Source organism: Calidris pugnax, unplaced genomic scaffold, assembly GCF_001431845.1.
Source record: "Calidris pugnax isolate Ruff unplaced genomic scaffold, ASM143184v1 scaffold172, whole genome shotgun sequence".
NCBI classification, from domain to species: Eukaryota; Metazoa; Chordata; class Aves; order Charadriiformes; family Scolopacidae; genus Calidris; species Calidris pugnax.
Genome location: NW_015090897.1, coordinates 666,284 through 684,611, shown reverse-complemented (window position 1 = coordinate 684,611; position 18,328 = coordinate 666,284). Strand labels below are relative to the sequence as shown.

General features: G+C 45.3%; 1 protein-coding gene across 1 annotated transcript in view; it reads right to left on the bottom strand.

The window, feature by feature from the left end:
* GALNTL6 (polypeptide N-acetylgalactosaminyltransferase-like 6) overlaps window positions 1–18,328 on the bottom strand; it is a 327,656-nt gene that overhangs the window by 41,459 nt on the left and 267,869 nt on the right. The gene's annotated exons all lie outside the window — the stretch shown is intronic.

Genomic DNA, 18,328 nt, shown 5'->3' with positions numbered 1-18,328 from the left:
TCACGGAAACACTTCAATGCAGATGCAAAGAGGACTGCCAGAGGCTGCTTTAAGGCCCTGAGTCCACAAGCTCTGAGGTATTTCCAGTTCTCCCCAGCTTCTGGCCTGAAGCACAGGGTTGTCCTGGGAAGTGGAAACCGAATCTCAGGCAGCCTGGCTCCAGGCCTCCATCGCCAAACTGCTCCACCTGCCCAGAACCTCCTCACCATGGAGGTTAAGCCCTGCAGGCACTTACATCCACTCTGTTTGTACCACCCAGTGACCTACCCCTCAATCTCTGAGATTATCTTCTGCTATTTCTGCTATCTGTGCCCTCGTGGCCAAGAAGGTCAATGGTCTCTCAGGAGGCATCAGGAAGAGTGTGACCAGCAGGTGGAGGGAGGTCATCTTCCCCCTCTGCTCTGCCATGGTGAGGCCCCATCTGGAGCACTGTGTCCAGTTCTGGGCTCCCCAGTTCCAGAAGGACAGGGAACTGCTGGAGAGGGTAGAGCAGAGGGATACAAAGATGCTCAGAGACTGGAACATCTCTCCACTGAGGAAAGGCTGAGAGACCTGGGGCTGTTCAACCTGGAGAAGAGCAGACTGAGAGGGGACCTCATTGATGCTGAGCAATAGCTAAAGGGAGGTGGCAAGAGGATGGGGCCAGACTCTTTTCAGTGGTGCTCGATGACAGGACAAGGGGCAACAGCACAAACTGGAACATGGGAAATTCCATCTCAACATGAGGAGGAACTTCTTTCCTGTGAGGGTGGCAGAGCCCTGGAACAGGCTGCTCAGAGAGGTGGTAGAGTCTCCTCTGGAGACACTGAAACCCCATCTGGACACGTTCCTGTGCAACCTGCTCTGGCAGGGGGTTGGACTGGATGATCTCCAGAGGTCCCTTTCAATCCCTGCCAAGCTGGGATTCTGTGATTTTGTGGTGATGGCCAAGGTTAGCACAGACCATGCTGCCTGAACACAACACTTCTGAAGGATGGAAGTCCTCTGATGAGAGGACTGCTGGTCCCAGTCCCCCTAACCTCCTCTCTTTTGGATCTCTCAGCCTGAGTCCCTGCGAGGGCAGCCCTTCCTTTGCTTTCAGGAGTAAAAATGTTCCCTGACTACAACCTAAACACAACTGGGAATTATGGCGCCATAAACAGCAGGACAATAAATCTGAACACTTTGCTAATGAACACATTTCCAAACCACTCGAGTCCATCTAGCAGGAGAGAAGAGAACCCACAGAAACTGCAGGGAAGAACGGCAATTAGGTCAGTCTGACATTTGTTGTGTAAATATTTTCCTGAAAACTTCAGTTACACACCACCACGTAACCCAACTCAGTACAGCCGGGAAATTGCTGGCTGCCACAATCAGTCAGGAGAGAGAGGAGTTATGGCTGCAAAGCAGCTGCCGTCGCATTCAGCCACGTTCTGCTGGGGAGAAAATAAAGCTAATGAAAGATTTAAAGAAGGATTTTATGCACGAGCCTTCTCAGACACGCAATTAAATCCAAATTTCCAAACACAAACAAGTGCATTATAAAGCACAGAACTGCAGGTCAGAGACTGACACTGTTAGCACTGACAGAGCTTTCCTTACAGCTTTCCTTCCGCCGCTACACGCGGGATGCTGCTCTTCTAGATGCTGTGCTTATAAATAAAGATAAAGCGAAACAGAACGCTGCAAATGTTTCCCCCCATAACTCTCCTTTACAAGCAGAGCCATGCCTCCACTCTAATTACAGAAGATGCTATCCCATTAACAACTAATATTAGGAGCGAGCAGGAAAGCAAACAAGCCAAAGGGAAAAAAAAAATCTGCTTCCGAGTGTTGCTAAAAGAACCCCATGTGTAATTGAGTTTGCTGTTCGGTGATGGGGCTTAATCTCTGCGCGGAGGCAGCAAAGCAACACGCTCACCCCCGCGCTGTGTGCTGGGGTCAGGCGGGGCCCTGGCAGGAGCTCTCCATCACTCACAGATGGAGCTACTCCTGGAGGCCACAACCTGCTCTGGCTGGAAGATAGGGTTCTCCTTGACAGGGAGTAATAGCCAGCAAGAAAGACGAGTACATTTTCTCAGAAGAAGGATGAGCTTCACAGACGTCAGCATTTTGTCTTTGTTGCTTCTCTTTCCCGAGCAGGGACAGCACCTTCAGGCAAATCTGACACTGCATGTTCTGCTTCTTTGAGGACTTTCCTCCCTCGTACATCACTCCATCTGTACCAACGCCCCTTAGATACCTCCCATCAATCCAGCAGTGTTTTCCCAGCGTTCCCCAAGGAGAAAGCTCAGCTGGGTCCAACCCCCTGCGTAGAAGCCACACACAAACCCTTCCTCACTCCACGCCGCAGGACAGGGACTCACCTCGAGACCTGACTTCCCTGAGGGATTTATTCCATCAGAGAGCGATGAAGCAAGAAAGGCACCGTCTGCTTGGGGTTCAGCTTTTACAGACGGCTGTGGTAGGACATGGGCTCTCATTACTGCCCATATGGGTGCCATCTGAAGTATAAAGAATCATAGAACAGTTTGTGTTGGAAGGAACCTTAGAGATAATCCAGTTCCAACCCCCTTGCCATGGGCAAGGACACCTCCCACTAGACCAGATTGCTCAAAGCCCCATTGAGCCTGGTCTTGAACACCTCCAGTGATGGCCCCTGGGATGTTGTTTTACCTTTTTTGGATCTTGGAGCACTTACCCTGTGAGAAGAGGCTGGAGGAGCCGGACTTGCTCAACCTGGAAGAGAGAGGGCTTCAGAGGGACATAGCATCAGCTCTCGGTGCCTATGGAAATGTCATTGAGGAGACAAAGCCAAGCTCTTCACGGTGGTGCACAGGAGAAAGAAGAGATAAGTAACGACTTATCTAAGAAGAGAAGTAATGTCTAAGAACAAAATTAAGAAACAGTGACAAAAGCCTTCCTGTTTTTGCTCTGGAATGTGAGGAACTCTGAAAGTTCACAGTAGGTGCCAGCAGAAGATGCACGGCTGCACCACTGGTAGCTCTTCAAGACCAAGGCGTTATTTGCCATGTGCTAGTAATAAAGACAGGTGCCAGGCAAAGCCCCAGATCAATAATATCAGCCCCCAAAACACCCATTGCCAGGAGCAATGGTGTCCACATGATGAACACCAGGCAGCCGAGCCCATGTTCCCACAGCAGACCTCCCCATCTCTGGGGATAATGAAGCTCACTCCACTGCCAAGATGTGCTCAGAGCCTCTGTGTGTGCATTTCATTATCAAGGCAAAAGCCAACAGCCAAGTATTCGGCAAGAAATAAGTCTCCTATTCCTGACAAATAGCCTATGTAATAACAAGCTCCTGTTTCAGAGAAAGGAATACAGACAAGAACATTTTTCTTCTTGCATGAAAGACTATGGGTTTAGTTTTCCAGCTACAGAGTTTTATCGGTGAAGCCCAGCTAATTTGTACTCCAGGTAGAGATTGATGTAAGATCTTTTAAATATATTTTCTAATAAGAAGCCAGCAGGCAATCTATTGCAGCAAAGAGCAAAACAGAAAAAGAATCCATTTTCGGGAAGCGCCTGGCCTGTCTGCTGATGTAAATAATGCCCTGAAATACCAATTCTTGCAAAAAGGCACTTGTTTAGAGACCGGCAGACGAGGAGGGCTCTCCCAAGCACAGTGCTCCAGCTGGGTCTGTCTCCTGCAGCCCCGCTGCAGCTACACCTCCTGCATTCGTACCAGAGAGTTAAAAGCTGAAAACACCTTGTTTTAAGAAGCGTCATTTTTAATTTTAAGAACTACAATACTAACCTATTGTATTACATACCTAGAATGCCAAATACAATGATTTCAGGGCTACTCTGCAGGAAGCTGTGTTAAAAAAAATCCTTTAAAATATGATTTCACACATTCCCTTAATGTGATCTTTGAATATACGGTTTGAATTCTTGCTCTAATTACTTTTCAGTACTGTAACTCTTGATCTGTAAAACAAAACTTTTTAAAGTTAAACATTTCCTCTTACTGTAAACCTCACAAACTGCCTTTACCACAAAATGTTTAACCCCTGTGTTTTGTTTCCCTCTTAGGCAACAAACACATAAATGAAGTACTTCACTGGATTAAGAATGCTCCTTCTTACAACCCAGTCACTAAATTAAGCCCCTTGATGGAGCTGAAGAGTCCAACAAATCACTGCGCACTGTTGTCCATCCATGGAAATGCAGTTTTTGTAGCAAAACAAACAGTTTTGCACAAGCAAACCCCCACCTCTGAAGGTTCATAGCACTCCCTAAAACGCTACGGGCTGATGAACCAAACTGACAAACTTCAGCAAATAAACAAAGGAGGGACAATGACACAACTTTTTGAAAAAATTGCCGCAGTCTCCCTGGAGATTAATCACTATCCCTCCTTTTTAATGACCTTCTTCATATCAGAAAACAGGTATCACATCCTCCCTGCTGTAGACGAAACACCTGAAGCTCAGCTGGAGTCTCCGCTGCCCGGTTGCCGGGGGGGTGACCGGCTCTGGACACAGCACAGTGTCACCCCCAGTTCCCCGTGACATTAAGACACAATCAAAGCTGAACTCTGCTGTCCATTTAACATCATTCTTATCACCCTTTCCTGCCACGGCACGGACTAACCAGCTCTTAGCTTTTATGCTTTGAATTTCTCCTCAGCTGGGGCACTCGGTGCTTTTCATTGCTGAAACTCATGTTATTTTCTTCTAATATATTTCTTACATATTTGCTGGGACCAACCTCCATTTTGACCTTGTCTTCCCAGTGACTTGCAAACCCCTGCCAATGCCAGCTCCCTCAGCTTCTAAACATTCCCTACCTGCTTATTGCTGAGATAATTAATGCAGATGCGGAGCAGAAGCAGGATGTGGGGTTCTGCAGAGACATTTGCCTCTGGGACCTGCCTCCATCAGTCCTTGAGACAATCCCACAGTTTAACATCAAACCACTCCTGTTCCCTGCCAGCAGCTTCTTCTCAACCTGTCGTGTGGCCACCTGATGAAAATTAAAGATGTGTCCACATTCTATCAGCTTTATGAGAAAGCAACACAACTCAGTCTAACCCATGGAACTCCTCTGTCCTCCTCAAACTGCTTAATTCACTCAAATGCTAGAAACCTAGACTTTTTTCCCCCGAGAGAGGTTTTTTTGCCATTCCAAGGAGTTCAGAGGGCTGCTGGAGGTGGCTCTAAGTACACGGTGTGACAGTTGCCCCACAGCAGAAGCATCCTCTCCCCAGGCTGGTGGCAGGGAGCTGGTCGTGCTCTCCCTCTGTCTCACGGAACTACATCCTCTGCCAAAGCAGGAAATTCAAATTCTGTGACAGGACCAGTTCCTGACAGGCACGTTAATAATTTTTTTATCTTTTAGATGATTGCAAGTGGATTATTTAGGAATTTTTCTAATTTTTGGATCCATGCTCAAAGAGATCCCCATTCACTTCTTCCTTCTGATTAGGTGAGCTGTAATAATAATAATAATAATAATAATAATAATAATAATAATAATAATATTCCCATCTTTCTACTTCACTGGGATGCTCTGATAACACATTCACTGAAGCTTATGATGCAAACACAAGCTCTCATAACAGCTCCTACTGAAGGGTCAAAGAAACAAAAAGTAATTTCTTTTCGTTAAGTGCTCATGGAATTAAGAAAAAAATTTTCTCATTTCATTTCTTAAAACTTTGTTTCAGTCCCAAGAAGTGCATCCACTGTCTTTCAGAGACTTTTGATCAGCTAAATATTCTCATTATTATCTTGGTGGTAACTCAATTCATTTCAATTTCAGCACCAGTTTAGGTCTATCTGGTTTTCTATTATCTTGAGGGCTTTAACTTGTGCCCTGTTTTACACAATAGGAGTTTTGTTATTAACTTGACCGAGACCAGACTATTTTTCCTAGAGCTTCCCAGCCCTGCCTTCTGTAGCTGGTATTTTAAGCTGCTATTCAAGCATTCACAAAGCAATGAATATATAATTGGGACATTTCTCTTTTCCTGTTTTTAACCGTTGCTTAGCTAATTATGCTCCAGAGACACTCTCTGACTCGGCAGCAGCAACGGTGAATAATTCAGAAATAAGGAATATGGGATGCGCCGAGGAAAGCCAGTCCCCGGGGGCTGTTCCACTCACAAATCCGAGCACACGTCGGGGACCAGCCCTGCCCCTACCATGCCATGAGCCACCTCTCCAGATGGTCACCTCACCTCCTGGTGACTTTCTTGAGTCCCAACAAGGCAATCTCCAAAGCAGGACGTTCTTCAGACTGAAATACCCAACTCTGACAAACGGATTAAGGACACCAAAGTTCACTTTTCCCGTTACTGTCACGCCTCTGGAAGGATGTGCGTGCTGTGAACATCACTCTTACGGGGACAGAAACCAGAGAGAGACCAAAAAAATGGCTCAGAAAGGCAGAATTCTCCAAGGTAAATATTAACAGACTCTGACCTTATGGCTAACACGGGGTTTATTTAAACAGACAGCAAACGTACAAGACACCAGAAGTCTCAAGGTGTATTTTGAATATCAAATGCCAGTCATCCCTGTCACACTTCCAGCTGGCAAACTTTACCTGCTAAACGCTTGCTCACCAGTCTCTGGTTTTCAGAAACTTCAGAATAATAAACCACTATAATTCTTCCCTTAAAAATGTGGGGGTTTCCCCATGTATTACACATGCAAAGCCCAATAAGAAAATTAAATCACAGAAAAGAAAATGAATGCGCTTACTTGAGCTTTTGAATAAAAGAGCATCTATGCTGAGGTAAAGGGATGCTACCCAAGGGTTCAGAGTTAAAATAGCTTTTACCTTCCATTGACCTGGGGCTGTCTCCCCCCAGACAAACAGCAGTTTAAATGCAGAGATAGTCCAGTGTTCAAGGCCAGGTTGGACCGGGCTTTGAGCAGCCTGGTCCAGTGGGAGGTGTCCCTGCCCAGGGCAGGGAGTGGCACTGGGGGGCTTTAAGGTCCCTTTCCATCCCATGCAGGGGCAGAGCCTTCAGGAAGGGGGGAAGGAAGCAGTGGATAAGCTTCAGAAATGCAAATTTATGGTCCATTAGCAGAGATCTTTCCAGCAGACATAGATCACAGCGCTGCTGGGGATGGCAGGCTGTACAATACCAATCTGGCCAGCTGCCTTCAAAAAAAGGAGAGATGGAACTAATCACCAAGTTCTGCCAGAGCAACCAGAGACCTGTGGATGTAGAACCTTCTGAGAGGAGGCTGCAGAAGGCCACAGAAGGGAAGACTGACACGGGATGAGATTTCTCTTTAGCCACAGATAAGGAGCTTTCTGGCACATCAAATATTTTTAAAGAACCTGGCTGCTGAGCTGCGTCCAACTCCTTTCCAGAAAGAGCAGCGTTTCCAGAGACCCGAGGTATCACCTCTGCTGCTGCCGAGCTGCTGGAAGCCTCTGGAGATCTGCTGGTGAGGGGCTTTTCAGGAACAGCTCCTCCTCCTTCAGCTCTGCTCCCGGGTGTGCTGGATTATCCAGTACATCCAGAACACCACGACATGCAGAAAAGTTCAAATCCATTTAACAAAGTTTCATGATTAAATTCTTCTCTACCTGAGTCAAATGAATCCATTCAAAAATTGGCTGTCTTGAGAACTGCAGCTATTGTCACACTCCGTAATTAATATCTGTTTACAGACACAGATCAAAGTGCCTTTCAAGCTTCTTTCAGTTACCTTCCACATTTCTGGAAAACTTCTTTTCCAGCCGGGTAATAGCTGTTTTCCCATTCAGGGCATGCTCCTATTTTGTGTTATTTCTGTAACTCTTTGAAGAAATTGCTCAGAGCAAAAAAAAATTGGAAGAAACCTACTTCATTTAGCATCTGGATTCTAGCACTGTCTGACAAGAACTTCTGCAGGAAAAAATACTGAATTCTAAGTGGCTGGTACGACTTTTGTGTAGATGCACCTGATGGGGCATGGGATCCAAACCAAGCCTCTGTAAAAGTGTGTGTGTGTGAGAGTTACTATTACTCAGCCCCAGCACCAGATTCCTAGTTTCCCCAGTGTATTTACTCTTTATACGACTACTAGAGAGATTGTGCACTTAAAATGCCTCACAATGGTTAGGATTTTACTGATGTATCTTCAGTAGGAAGCTTTCTGAAGTCAGAAACTTGCTAATTAAGCAGAAATTAAGTAGAAATGCCAGTCAAAGACTTGAAGGAGCAGGGAGTGAGGACACAACATCAGCTCCCACAGGTGAAAGCCCCATCGTAAAGAACAAGAATGCAAAATCTTTGGAGAAAATTAAGATACAAAAGAACTCCCGAGGCTGGAATTTTGTGCCTATTTATTCTGTGTTCTCCCTGTCTCCCTGGGGAGATGAGGACGGGCAGATTCCACCTGAGGCTGAGGAGACAGCTTTGACAAACAGCATTTCTCTGCCTCTGCTCTTACCAAGGGATGAAACTCTCACTATCAGTCCCCTTTGAGCACTTTTGTTACTAAATTTCAGCCTCTTCTCTTTGCAAACTTCTGAACTGCTCTTGGGATCTTTTTTTGTTTGGGTTTTTTGACTTTTTTTTTTTCCTGGATGCCAATACCGATAATCACCCTTTGGGTCTGCTGTCTGAGTTCTTTGCTACAACAGATTTTTCTGATTCTTTTTTAAAAAATCATTTCCCTAGTGACATCATTCTTGTTATCCTATTAGGCGCTATTGCATTACACAGGAATAACCTTCTACTACTGTGTACTTCCCTCGTGCAGTCCCACTGAAGGATCTGTAGGTGGGTTTAAATACCTTTTTTTTTCTGATTTAACAATCCTGTCGTATTTTCTGTATTAAGACCTAGACTAATATGCATAGGTCAATGAGTTTGAAGTCAGTAGCTTCATTATATACATGGACAAACAACTTTGAACAAACTTCCCCTGAAAATCGTGGCCGTAAATGACTTTCATCTCCTAAGAAAAGCTTTCAGAGGCAAAACACTACTCGGATTTCATTTAAACTAACATTTGAGGGACTTTGCCCCATCAGCCAGTAGGTGGAGGTGTAAGTCCAGGAATTACTGCCAAAAACAGCAATTTGGCAGAATCCTTGATACAAGCGAAGGTTTGTATAACACAATTTAACCGAGGTTAGATTTCTTAATAATCATTAGATGAGACAGATGAAATCTGTCCATGGTTGCAGCCTGTCACTCACCCCCCTGGCCATGGACGTTCTCCAGGCCTGTGGCCAGCCGGGCCCCCCGAGCTTCACAAACTTCCATGGTCAACAAACTGTTCATCAATGGAAAAAGGCCAAAAGTTAAACAGGTATCAAAAGACAGATTTTCTAACACCTGACCATATGTTGTCAAGTACTTTAAAAAAGCTCGATCAGTACTCTGTTATACCACATTAAAAAAAAAAAAAAAGCAGTATAAAAAGAAATGTATAGTTTCAGTCATCCCAATACCCACATTTTCACAAGTTCTGAGTCCTTTCATGCCTACAGGGACTATGAGCATCTTATTACCTTCCAGTAAATATATGAATGTTCTTAAAGTATTAGCACTTCCATTGTCACAATACTCTGGTTTGGTATTAAAAATTTATGAATCTATTAAATTATCATTATAGGAATCATACTGGAAATTGGTTGCAACAGCAATAATATCTTGTGATTTACGAACAATGCGATCCTGTCTCTTAACATCATTCTGCTAGCAAAAAGTAATAATGTCCCCATTTAGCAGAAATGGAAATGCAAACAATTACAGCAATATAAGATAAAGTGTAAAAATTAAGGCAATATAGTTGGACATCTATAATAATTTCTTTGTTTTGGTTATGCTGCTTGATTTTAAGGTCAAATGAGAACATCCTTGAAATAACAGGGCCCATATGACTGAGCTACATCAACTAATTATACATATTGTAACTACAGCTAACGAAGGACTATTCTTCTTCCCCGAATGCTCTTTGAGCAAAGCAAGCTTGTGCTTTGCACGTTTTGCTGTTTAAACTGGCACAAAAAAAAAAACAAATCCAGGGAATTTCTGCAGAATCAGCTGAGCTTGCTGCTGGAGGAGCAGGAGAGCGGGGTCTCCTCTCTCCTGACAGGCAACAGCAGGGGTGGAACGAGAGGAGCTTTAAGGTCCCTTCCAACCCAAACCCTTCTATGATTCCATGAGCAAAGCTGACATGTATCTTGTTCCCTCATAAATGGGACTTGGCAGCTCATGGAACAACAAACGTCAACTGTTTTCAGCCTCATTTGTTCCCAGTCTCTCAAATGATACGCACAGCATTTTATAAATCATCTCATACAGCAAAATTTGGAGTCGTTATCATAATTTTCACCTCACATTTGCCTTTACCTCTTGGCAAAACTTGTCTTCCAGCTGGAATAAGGATATTTTGGTTACTTACATGAAAAGAAAACAGACGCTAGTGGGTCTGGGGATAAATCAGAACACGATCTTGTGTATCTTATGTCTCAGGTCCCAATCATGTCAACTGAACTCTTGAATATTTTAGGCAAAATTTGTATTAACTCTTGTTTTCTCACTCAAGTCTCAGAGAACAGATCTGATTCACAGATAACTGCCAGGGTTAACAGCCACAGAAATAAGGAAGAGATGTAACGACTGTCAGAGAGATGCAAAACCTGCCGACAGCCATTGCTAAAGGCACCCACCCATCACCCAACCTCACAAGGGAAACTGTCTTCAGAGAGCGTCTGCAAACATTGTCCTGCACCTGATTCGCTTCAACGCTTCATCAAAAACCTGCACGCTGCAATCCGGCAACTCTTTAAAGCTTTAAACTGGGTTTTGTGCACAACTGCACCAGTTGGGAAGATGAGGTGCCCATGAGGACCTGCACCTTGGTCTCGGGTCTGGAAGGGGACCTACCTGAAGAGCCAGCTGCTATTGTGCCGTAAATCCGATGCCATCCAGAGCAGTGGGAGGAAAGTCTCCTGTTCCAGTTTATAAAGGTTTGCTCAGCAGGGAGCAAGGGCTTCCAAAGCTGACAAATGTTCTGGGGCCAGAGAAGTGGCAGATGCTGCATTTTCGGCTGAGAAAATGGAGGAACCACTGGATACATGGTTGGAAAGCCAGAGACTTCGCAAATCTTGATTTCTGGCACGGACCAAATGGACATTCTTACAATCAGGATTTAGAACAGACTTTGACATTTGCATGAACCTCAAATAACATTGCAATAGGCTGCAAAAATTGGAAGGTTAATCAGAATTCAAAACTCTTAGCAAACTGGAGAAGCGGAGTAAAGAAAGGCAAAAAAGAGACAATTCTCAAGATGCTCAGCTACAGCGTATCACACTGATCTAGGGATAACGAAGACAGATCACCTTCTTGGACCTGGCACTTCCAATAGATAGGAAGACAAATGCCTTGCCTTCAAACCTGTAAAATCTGAGTTACCAGAGGAGAATGACGAGCGCTTGGCTGGATCCCAGCTCTGCAGAGAATGATGTGGGGGTTACTCCGCAGCACAAGCCTGACAGGAATCAACAACATTAAGGAAATACAAACAGGAATATAACCTCTGAGACAGGCAAAGTCACCTGCCAATTCCAGGCTTTGGCTGGAATCTGCTCTCGGCATGGAAAAAGTCCAGAGAGAGCAAAGATACTAATCAGACCCAGAAAACATGACTTATTAAGAGAGACTGAAAAAGATAATTTGCTTGAAAATGAACACTGAACTGATCTGACATGAGTCCTCAAGTATCTAAAAGGTCTCCTCCCATTGCACACGACAAAATATAAAGGGGTTAATGCTGTGGCAGGCAAGTTTCTGATGAGATAAGAATAGTGCTGAAACATTGGCTATATATAAATTTCTTTCCAGCCCTTTCTTTTCAGGCTTTCCAGCACACTCTGCTTTGGCAGCTTAATTTCTTCAGAGTGCAAGCCAGGAGAAATCTCTGCACCTCAGGGCTAAGAGGGACCTCTGCCCAGAGAGATGGACAGGCAGAATTACCCTGAGAGGACAAAAAATGAGGTACATACGGGTGGGGTGAGGATGCTTCCACACCACGCTGGGCTGATGGCTGCTGCTGAGAAACGAGCCACGGGCACGTGGAAGGAGAGCGCTGAGATACTGCGGGGTGTCTGGTGGTGCCTGTAGAGTCAGGGGACAACGACACCCCAACCCCATCCCCTCATACTGGATGGATGCTCATTAGTACTAAACTTGAGCCAATGAGTGGGTATGGAAGAGATTTGGCACAGAGGGGTCTGGCAAAATTAGTCGTTTCAGTCTGTGTTCTCTGTTGGAAGCAACTGTGGCAGGAGACGGAGGCTTTAGGCAGCACCAGGGCATTCTTGAAAGAAAAGCCAAGCGCCACTGAGCAGAAGGGAAGCGGGCACAGGGCACTGCCAGCTCCGGGCTGGGGAACACCACAAAGTGTGAGGGAAGCCAGACATGGAGGAGAAGCCCTGGGCTTCTGTTTCGCAGCACCAATAGGTGTCACCGAACCCTGCGGGAAAGTTCGAGAGAAACCGGCTTGAAAACATAACAATTAAAAATAGAAATAATTATTTTAAAAGGCTGATTTCTTTCTCTTCGTGGGAAATTGTTGGGAGGTGATTTTGTAATTCTGAAAGCCGAGTCACCCACAGCATGTTAAACAGCTCACCTGCCCGCGCCGAGCAGCACAGCTCTGCCTTCTCCTTGGCCACCATCCCAGTGCTTTTGATGTAAAGCGATACTAAATTCACACCCAGAAAGTACTTAGTTTTCTAATTACTAGTAGTTTGGGTGACCCGCTCTGTGAATCTGCCCCAGCATATGGGCACAGAGACTGCTGAGCTCTAAAGTGAATATTTGTGTGAAGTAGCAGGCTAACAGCTCGGGGAACGTTACATTCAAAATGTTTACAGTTCTATGCTAACCATGAGGCTCCGAGCGTGAAAGAAAACTGGAAATAGGAGTTTCCACAGAAGCAGAAAATCATAGCTACTTTGGCACTGCAGCATCAAGGCGTCAGGAACAAAATTAGTTCCTTTTTGTCTTGGGAGGCACGAGCCACTAGCAACATTCAGGGAAAAGTCGTGTATCAAACCCAAATCTACCCAATTCAGTGTGCGTGTAGGACTCGAGTGACTCCTTGAGTGACTCTTGGCAGGTTATAAAAATTACACCACCAGCAGCTTTTCATCCTGGATGGTTTTGGGGTAGTTTTTTGGTTGGTTTTTTTGTTTCTTTTTTTATACTGATGGGTTATACTCTATAGTTGTCTCTTCTGAACTGACTTTCAGAGAAAACATGCTGTTCGTCCAGAACCTCACCACTGAAATCCCACCAAAGGCGGGAGAACATGATTGAATATGAGTATCTTCACTCACAAACGGTGTGTGTGAGCGTAAGCATTCTCAGTCTAAAAAAATTCTGAGATTTCCACGGGGCCAAGGGTGGATGGCAGTTTGTAACAGCTCCTGTGATCTCCACTAACAGTCTTCTACAGACCATCATTTGTCAAAACAATAAATCAAGACCTTAAATTACACACACTCACACTGGTTGGAGATGGCTTCTCTGTAGAATAATGCCTTTGCATCAAACACTCCCGTAGCACAGCTCAAACCAGCAGATTATACTCAGGCTTTAAAAAAATAGACGATTGTTTCTGGTTGTGAGAGGTTTTATGAATATGTTTATAGGCAGAAATCAGCCATAAAAGACACAGACTATAAAGCACTGGGAACTATAGAATAGAAATCATTGTCCAAACACTTTCTGAACTACAGAAAATGATCATAAAATCATAAAAGTGCTTGTCAGATCTGAAATGCAGCCTTAGCAAAGACTTTCTTTGCACCAACATGCTATAAAATGTATATATAAATACTGAAAGCAAGGAGCCGCAGAAAAAAAGAGAGTATTTCTGAGGGTATGTCAGATTCAAATAAAAGAGCATGCTGACAACAGCCTGCGTAGTAATAATATGATTTTAGACATGCAATTCAAGAGAAAGTGCCAAGTAATCTGCCAGTCCAACACACAACTGGCTGCATTAAGGTCATGTGTTACACCCAGGATCGAGAGTCTGTCATGAAAGGGAAGAGAAAAAATGTACTGATCACCTCATTTCATCCCATGTCCAAAATCTTACCAAAAAGTACATCCATAAACCATAGGTGGCTGCTATTATGGCGAGATCTCAATCCTACAACCTTTGCCAGACTCACACCCAAGTAGCCTTGTGATGGTGGAGTGATTCTATTCCTATTTTATAAATAGGAAACTGAGTACAGCAACCAATGCCTCATCAGAGGTCACAAAGTTGGTTCTGCTTCCTTGGCCAGCCCAGTATTGGCCAAACGATTGTTCTGGCCCTTTGCTAGAAATACTGGATTCTTCAGCTTTGTGTCCCTTCAGGGAGGTCTGGAGATGACGGCTATACCTCAGAAACAAGGAGCTCTTGGAGTAAGGAGTGGTCATACACCAAAACACCATGAACTTTCCCAGGTGGGTGCTAGAGGTCTTGGTGGCCAGTAAGCAGCCCAAGGCTTCTCTCACGGGTTAGGATTTCCATCATGAGTTCCAATCCAGTAGCAACGCCGTTAGGTCTCACCTTTCCCTCCCTCCTGTACCATCAAGCTACACCACCATGAAACTGCTCTGAGAACCTGTAACAGCCCGTTCCTACCCAAACCAACCCGTGCTATGTTTAACCTCTCGATTAGTTTGTGGTTGTTCCAAATAGTTTTTTGAGTTGAATTGTTGATGTTTTCTTGTCTGGTTAAAAATATGTTGCTGTTGGCATGAATGGGCACTGGTGCCCGTTTTGAGATCGGGTGTGTGATAACACGAATTGATGCAATGTAAGTGCTGCCAGGGAATAAAAAGCAGCCATCCCCAGCAGGATGCAGCATATCAAACTTAAAACTTCCATGGAGCTCTAAGCCCAAACAGGCTGCTAAATCATATCAACTGGCGTGTTGTACATCACAGTCCATTACAGTAACGAGGTTACCCTATTAGTTTAAGTAACTCGGATTAGGCAGACTCCTCCAGAGACTAGAATGCGTGCACCACAGAAGCAAGAGCATGCTCTGATGTCCCAAACCCACATGTCCCATGTTCCAAACCTCTGTCATGACAGAAAAATAAACCAGTGAGAGACAATAACCTGAGGTGACCGTCGCCACAAAGGAGATAAATATCTCTGGTCCTCCCTGCTTGGAGACTAGAAGAAAAACTCCAGAGTCTGCTGAACAATCATTGACCCTGGGATCAAGACAAGGAGCATCATCATGACATGATGATGATTTCAGGATTGTCTGACAATTTCCCAGAACACATCAGAGCACCAATTTGCTCTATGTCATTTACACAACCCTGAATGCACCAGAGGAAAACAGCCCCCTTCAGAACACACTGAGGCAGTTGTACATGAACTGCAAGAGAAAAACCACTGCAGCCAAGTGTGATGAGCTCAGCTGAAGGCAACATCAAACACCTCTTGTTCCCCTGGCACATGAAAAAGGGGAATCCACCAGGGGTTCACGGAGTTAGTCTCCGGATGGGAAGGTAACGTTATTAGGGGTGAAGTCCAATCTCCACGCCTCTAAGGATTCAACGTATCCTGTAAAACAGCAACAGTGATCTTTCAGAAAAACAGCTAATCTTAAAGGCTACCTGAGATCCATTAATGGAACAGCTGTTAAACTTTCCTAAACACTAGAGTGAGCACAGAGCAATAACCAATAATTCACATAGGAGCTTTGACTGAAAATACATTTTCTATGGCTATAGCACGGTTCAGTGAAACCTCCGGGAAACTTGGCCTGGCCAGGACAATCTGCACCTGAACCAAACCGGTACTTTTTGTAGACAAACGCAGTCATAAATTTGCGATGTGGCTCCCAGGTTGGTGCTAGTACATCATCCGTACCTGACCTTGGCACTGGCAGGCTGGGAGCTCCTGTGGAGATGGAAAGCAAAGCTATTGTCCAGGTAATACAATGTCTGCTGTGAGGTCTTCTCTAGCTTGATCTGGGTTTGTGTACCTCATTTCTTAGGCTGGTGCCACCTTTTCTGGTTAACACACACATACTGAGACGGCATTTTAACCGAGGGGAAAAAGAACTCATCAGCACAATTTTTGGATCTTGTCCCCATTATTTGCTGGTGTTTTACTAAAAATGCTGACAATTTTCCAGTTCATTAAGGATCAGCTCAGATCTGATGCTGCTGGCAAGAAATAAAGCTATTAGGGTACCAATAGTAAAATATTTAACCTAAATAAAAAAAATAAAATTCCTACTGCTTACAAAATAGTAACATAATTTTGGTGCTGGCTGAAGCTATTCCTAGTTTTAGTGTATATGCACCTAAAGGAAAACTGTTCTGTCTCTTTACTTCTATAGATGCTGTCTTGGTCAATTAAGTTACTGATATCTAAAGCGGTTTGTAACATTTACTGTTCCTGTGGTAAACAAGGTATTAAAAGCTGGAGGTGTCAGCAGAGAAGGCCCTAGGAGAACAGCAGTACTGACTTTGAATTAGAAAATAGTTCCTCCTCTAAGCAAAATTCATCCTGACTATTTAAAACACTTCCACGCCCTCACACTTCCAGGCAGAGGGTGCTTTTAAGCAAAGATGCCAACCTGGCTCAGGCAGCCTTGGGTCCTGCTGCCACGGTGGGGAAGAACTTGTTTGGTGTGAGGGTGGTGAGAGCCTGGCCCAGGTTGTCCAGAGAAGCTGTGGCTGATTGAACCCCCATCCCTGGATGGGTTAAAGGCCCGGTTGGAGGGGGCTTGGAGCAACCTGGGCTGGTGGGAGGTGTCCCTGCCCAGGGCAGGGGGTGGCACTGGGGGGGCTGTAAGGTCCCTTCCAACCCAAACCATTCTGTGATTCTCTGATGTGCTGTTCCTCACAAAGCCACCTACCCGTGTGTGGTACGGATGCAGGCAGGGCGAGGTGGGCATCCGCCGTGGCCATGCTGATGTGGAACTGCCACGTCTGTTCTGCACAGCACAAAGCCACAAAGTCTCATCTGATGGAGAATTCTCCCCCGAGCACCCCCTCTCCGGGCCCCTCTCCTCTTCGGGAGACACATGCTACGAAGTGCAGGCGTGCCAAATGGCTGATAAGCCACCCCATAGCAATGCTGGCTGTAGAGAAGTGCTACCGATACCCAAATGTTGACTGCGGAACCAAATCCTGTGACATGCCAGGTGACGTTCAGTAGGTAGCAAGAAATGACAAGGGCTCAGAGGACGGGGAAGGCTCGCGGGAGAGCAACAGAGCAACACCAGAGTGCTGTGTGATTGCACGGGCTGCATCTGTGTGATGGAGCAGTCACACTGGCCGCTGATGGAAAGCACTTCATCAGCACTTACACCAATGTGAGATGAAGACTGATGGGATTAGATGGAGATAAGTTAAAAGGAACAAGCAGAATAATGAAAATAACCCACCAAATGCCGCAATTCTCGACTTCTCCCTATACAGAGCTGGTCATTCCCTGGATATAAGCGTCAATTTCTGCGGGAATCAGATCCATTACTTCAAAACCGTGCGGAGTCTGGGCCAGAGACACAGGTTTCTGCTGCTGTTGTTTCCAGGGGGAGGGGAAAAAGCTGAGTTTCTAAACTGCTAAATCCTTCAGCGGGGAGCTTCAGCCTCAGGGGTTATGGGCTGCACTGGAGCCAGCCCTGTGGGGATGGCCCAGAGAGACCTGGGGACTGCCACACCAAACCCAGTCTGTCTGTCTGTCCGTCCTCTCCCTGCTGATGCGCTTAACCCTAGCTGGTCCTCACAGGAGAAAAAAAGAAGAAAAGAAAAGGGGGAAAAGGGAAAAAGGGAAAAGAGAAAAAGGAAAAGGGAGAAAAAGGGAAAAGTGAAAAAGAAAAAGGGAAAAGGGAGGAAAAGGGAAAAAGAAAAAGGGAAAAGGGAGGAAAAGGGAAAAAGAAAAAGGGAAAAGGGAGTAAAAGGGAAAAGGGAAAAGGATCTATCTTTATGAAAAGCAAGAGATCACTCCTGTGAATGAGCTGATCTACACAACACTGCGACCAGAGGCCGGCTTATCAGAAGTTATTCACAAACCAGCTGGACAGTGTCCAGGTCTGACAGCCCCGCGTTTCGGTTACAGCAACACGTGTACAGCAGCAATACCATCAGTCATAAACACAGCACAGAACCAGCTATCAATGCATTGCATCAACCTCCAGCAACGCAAACATCACCCTGCAGCCTGTTTGGGAAGTCTGTGGAATAAACAGAATAACTGCAGTCACATTGGCTCCTTGTCCAACGTCAGTACCTCCCCTTAAACACCAGTATGTGCCTGTTTCTTTTCCGTACAGCCGCTGGGCTAGAAAAGCTGGGCAAGGGTTGTGCTTCCAGGCACAGC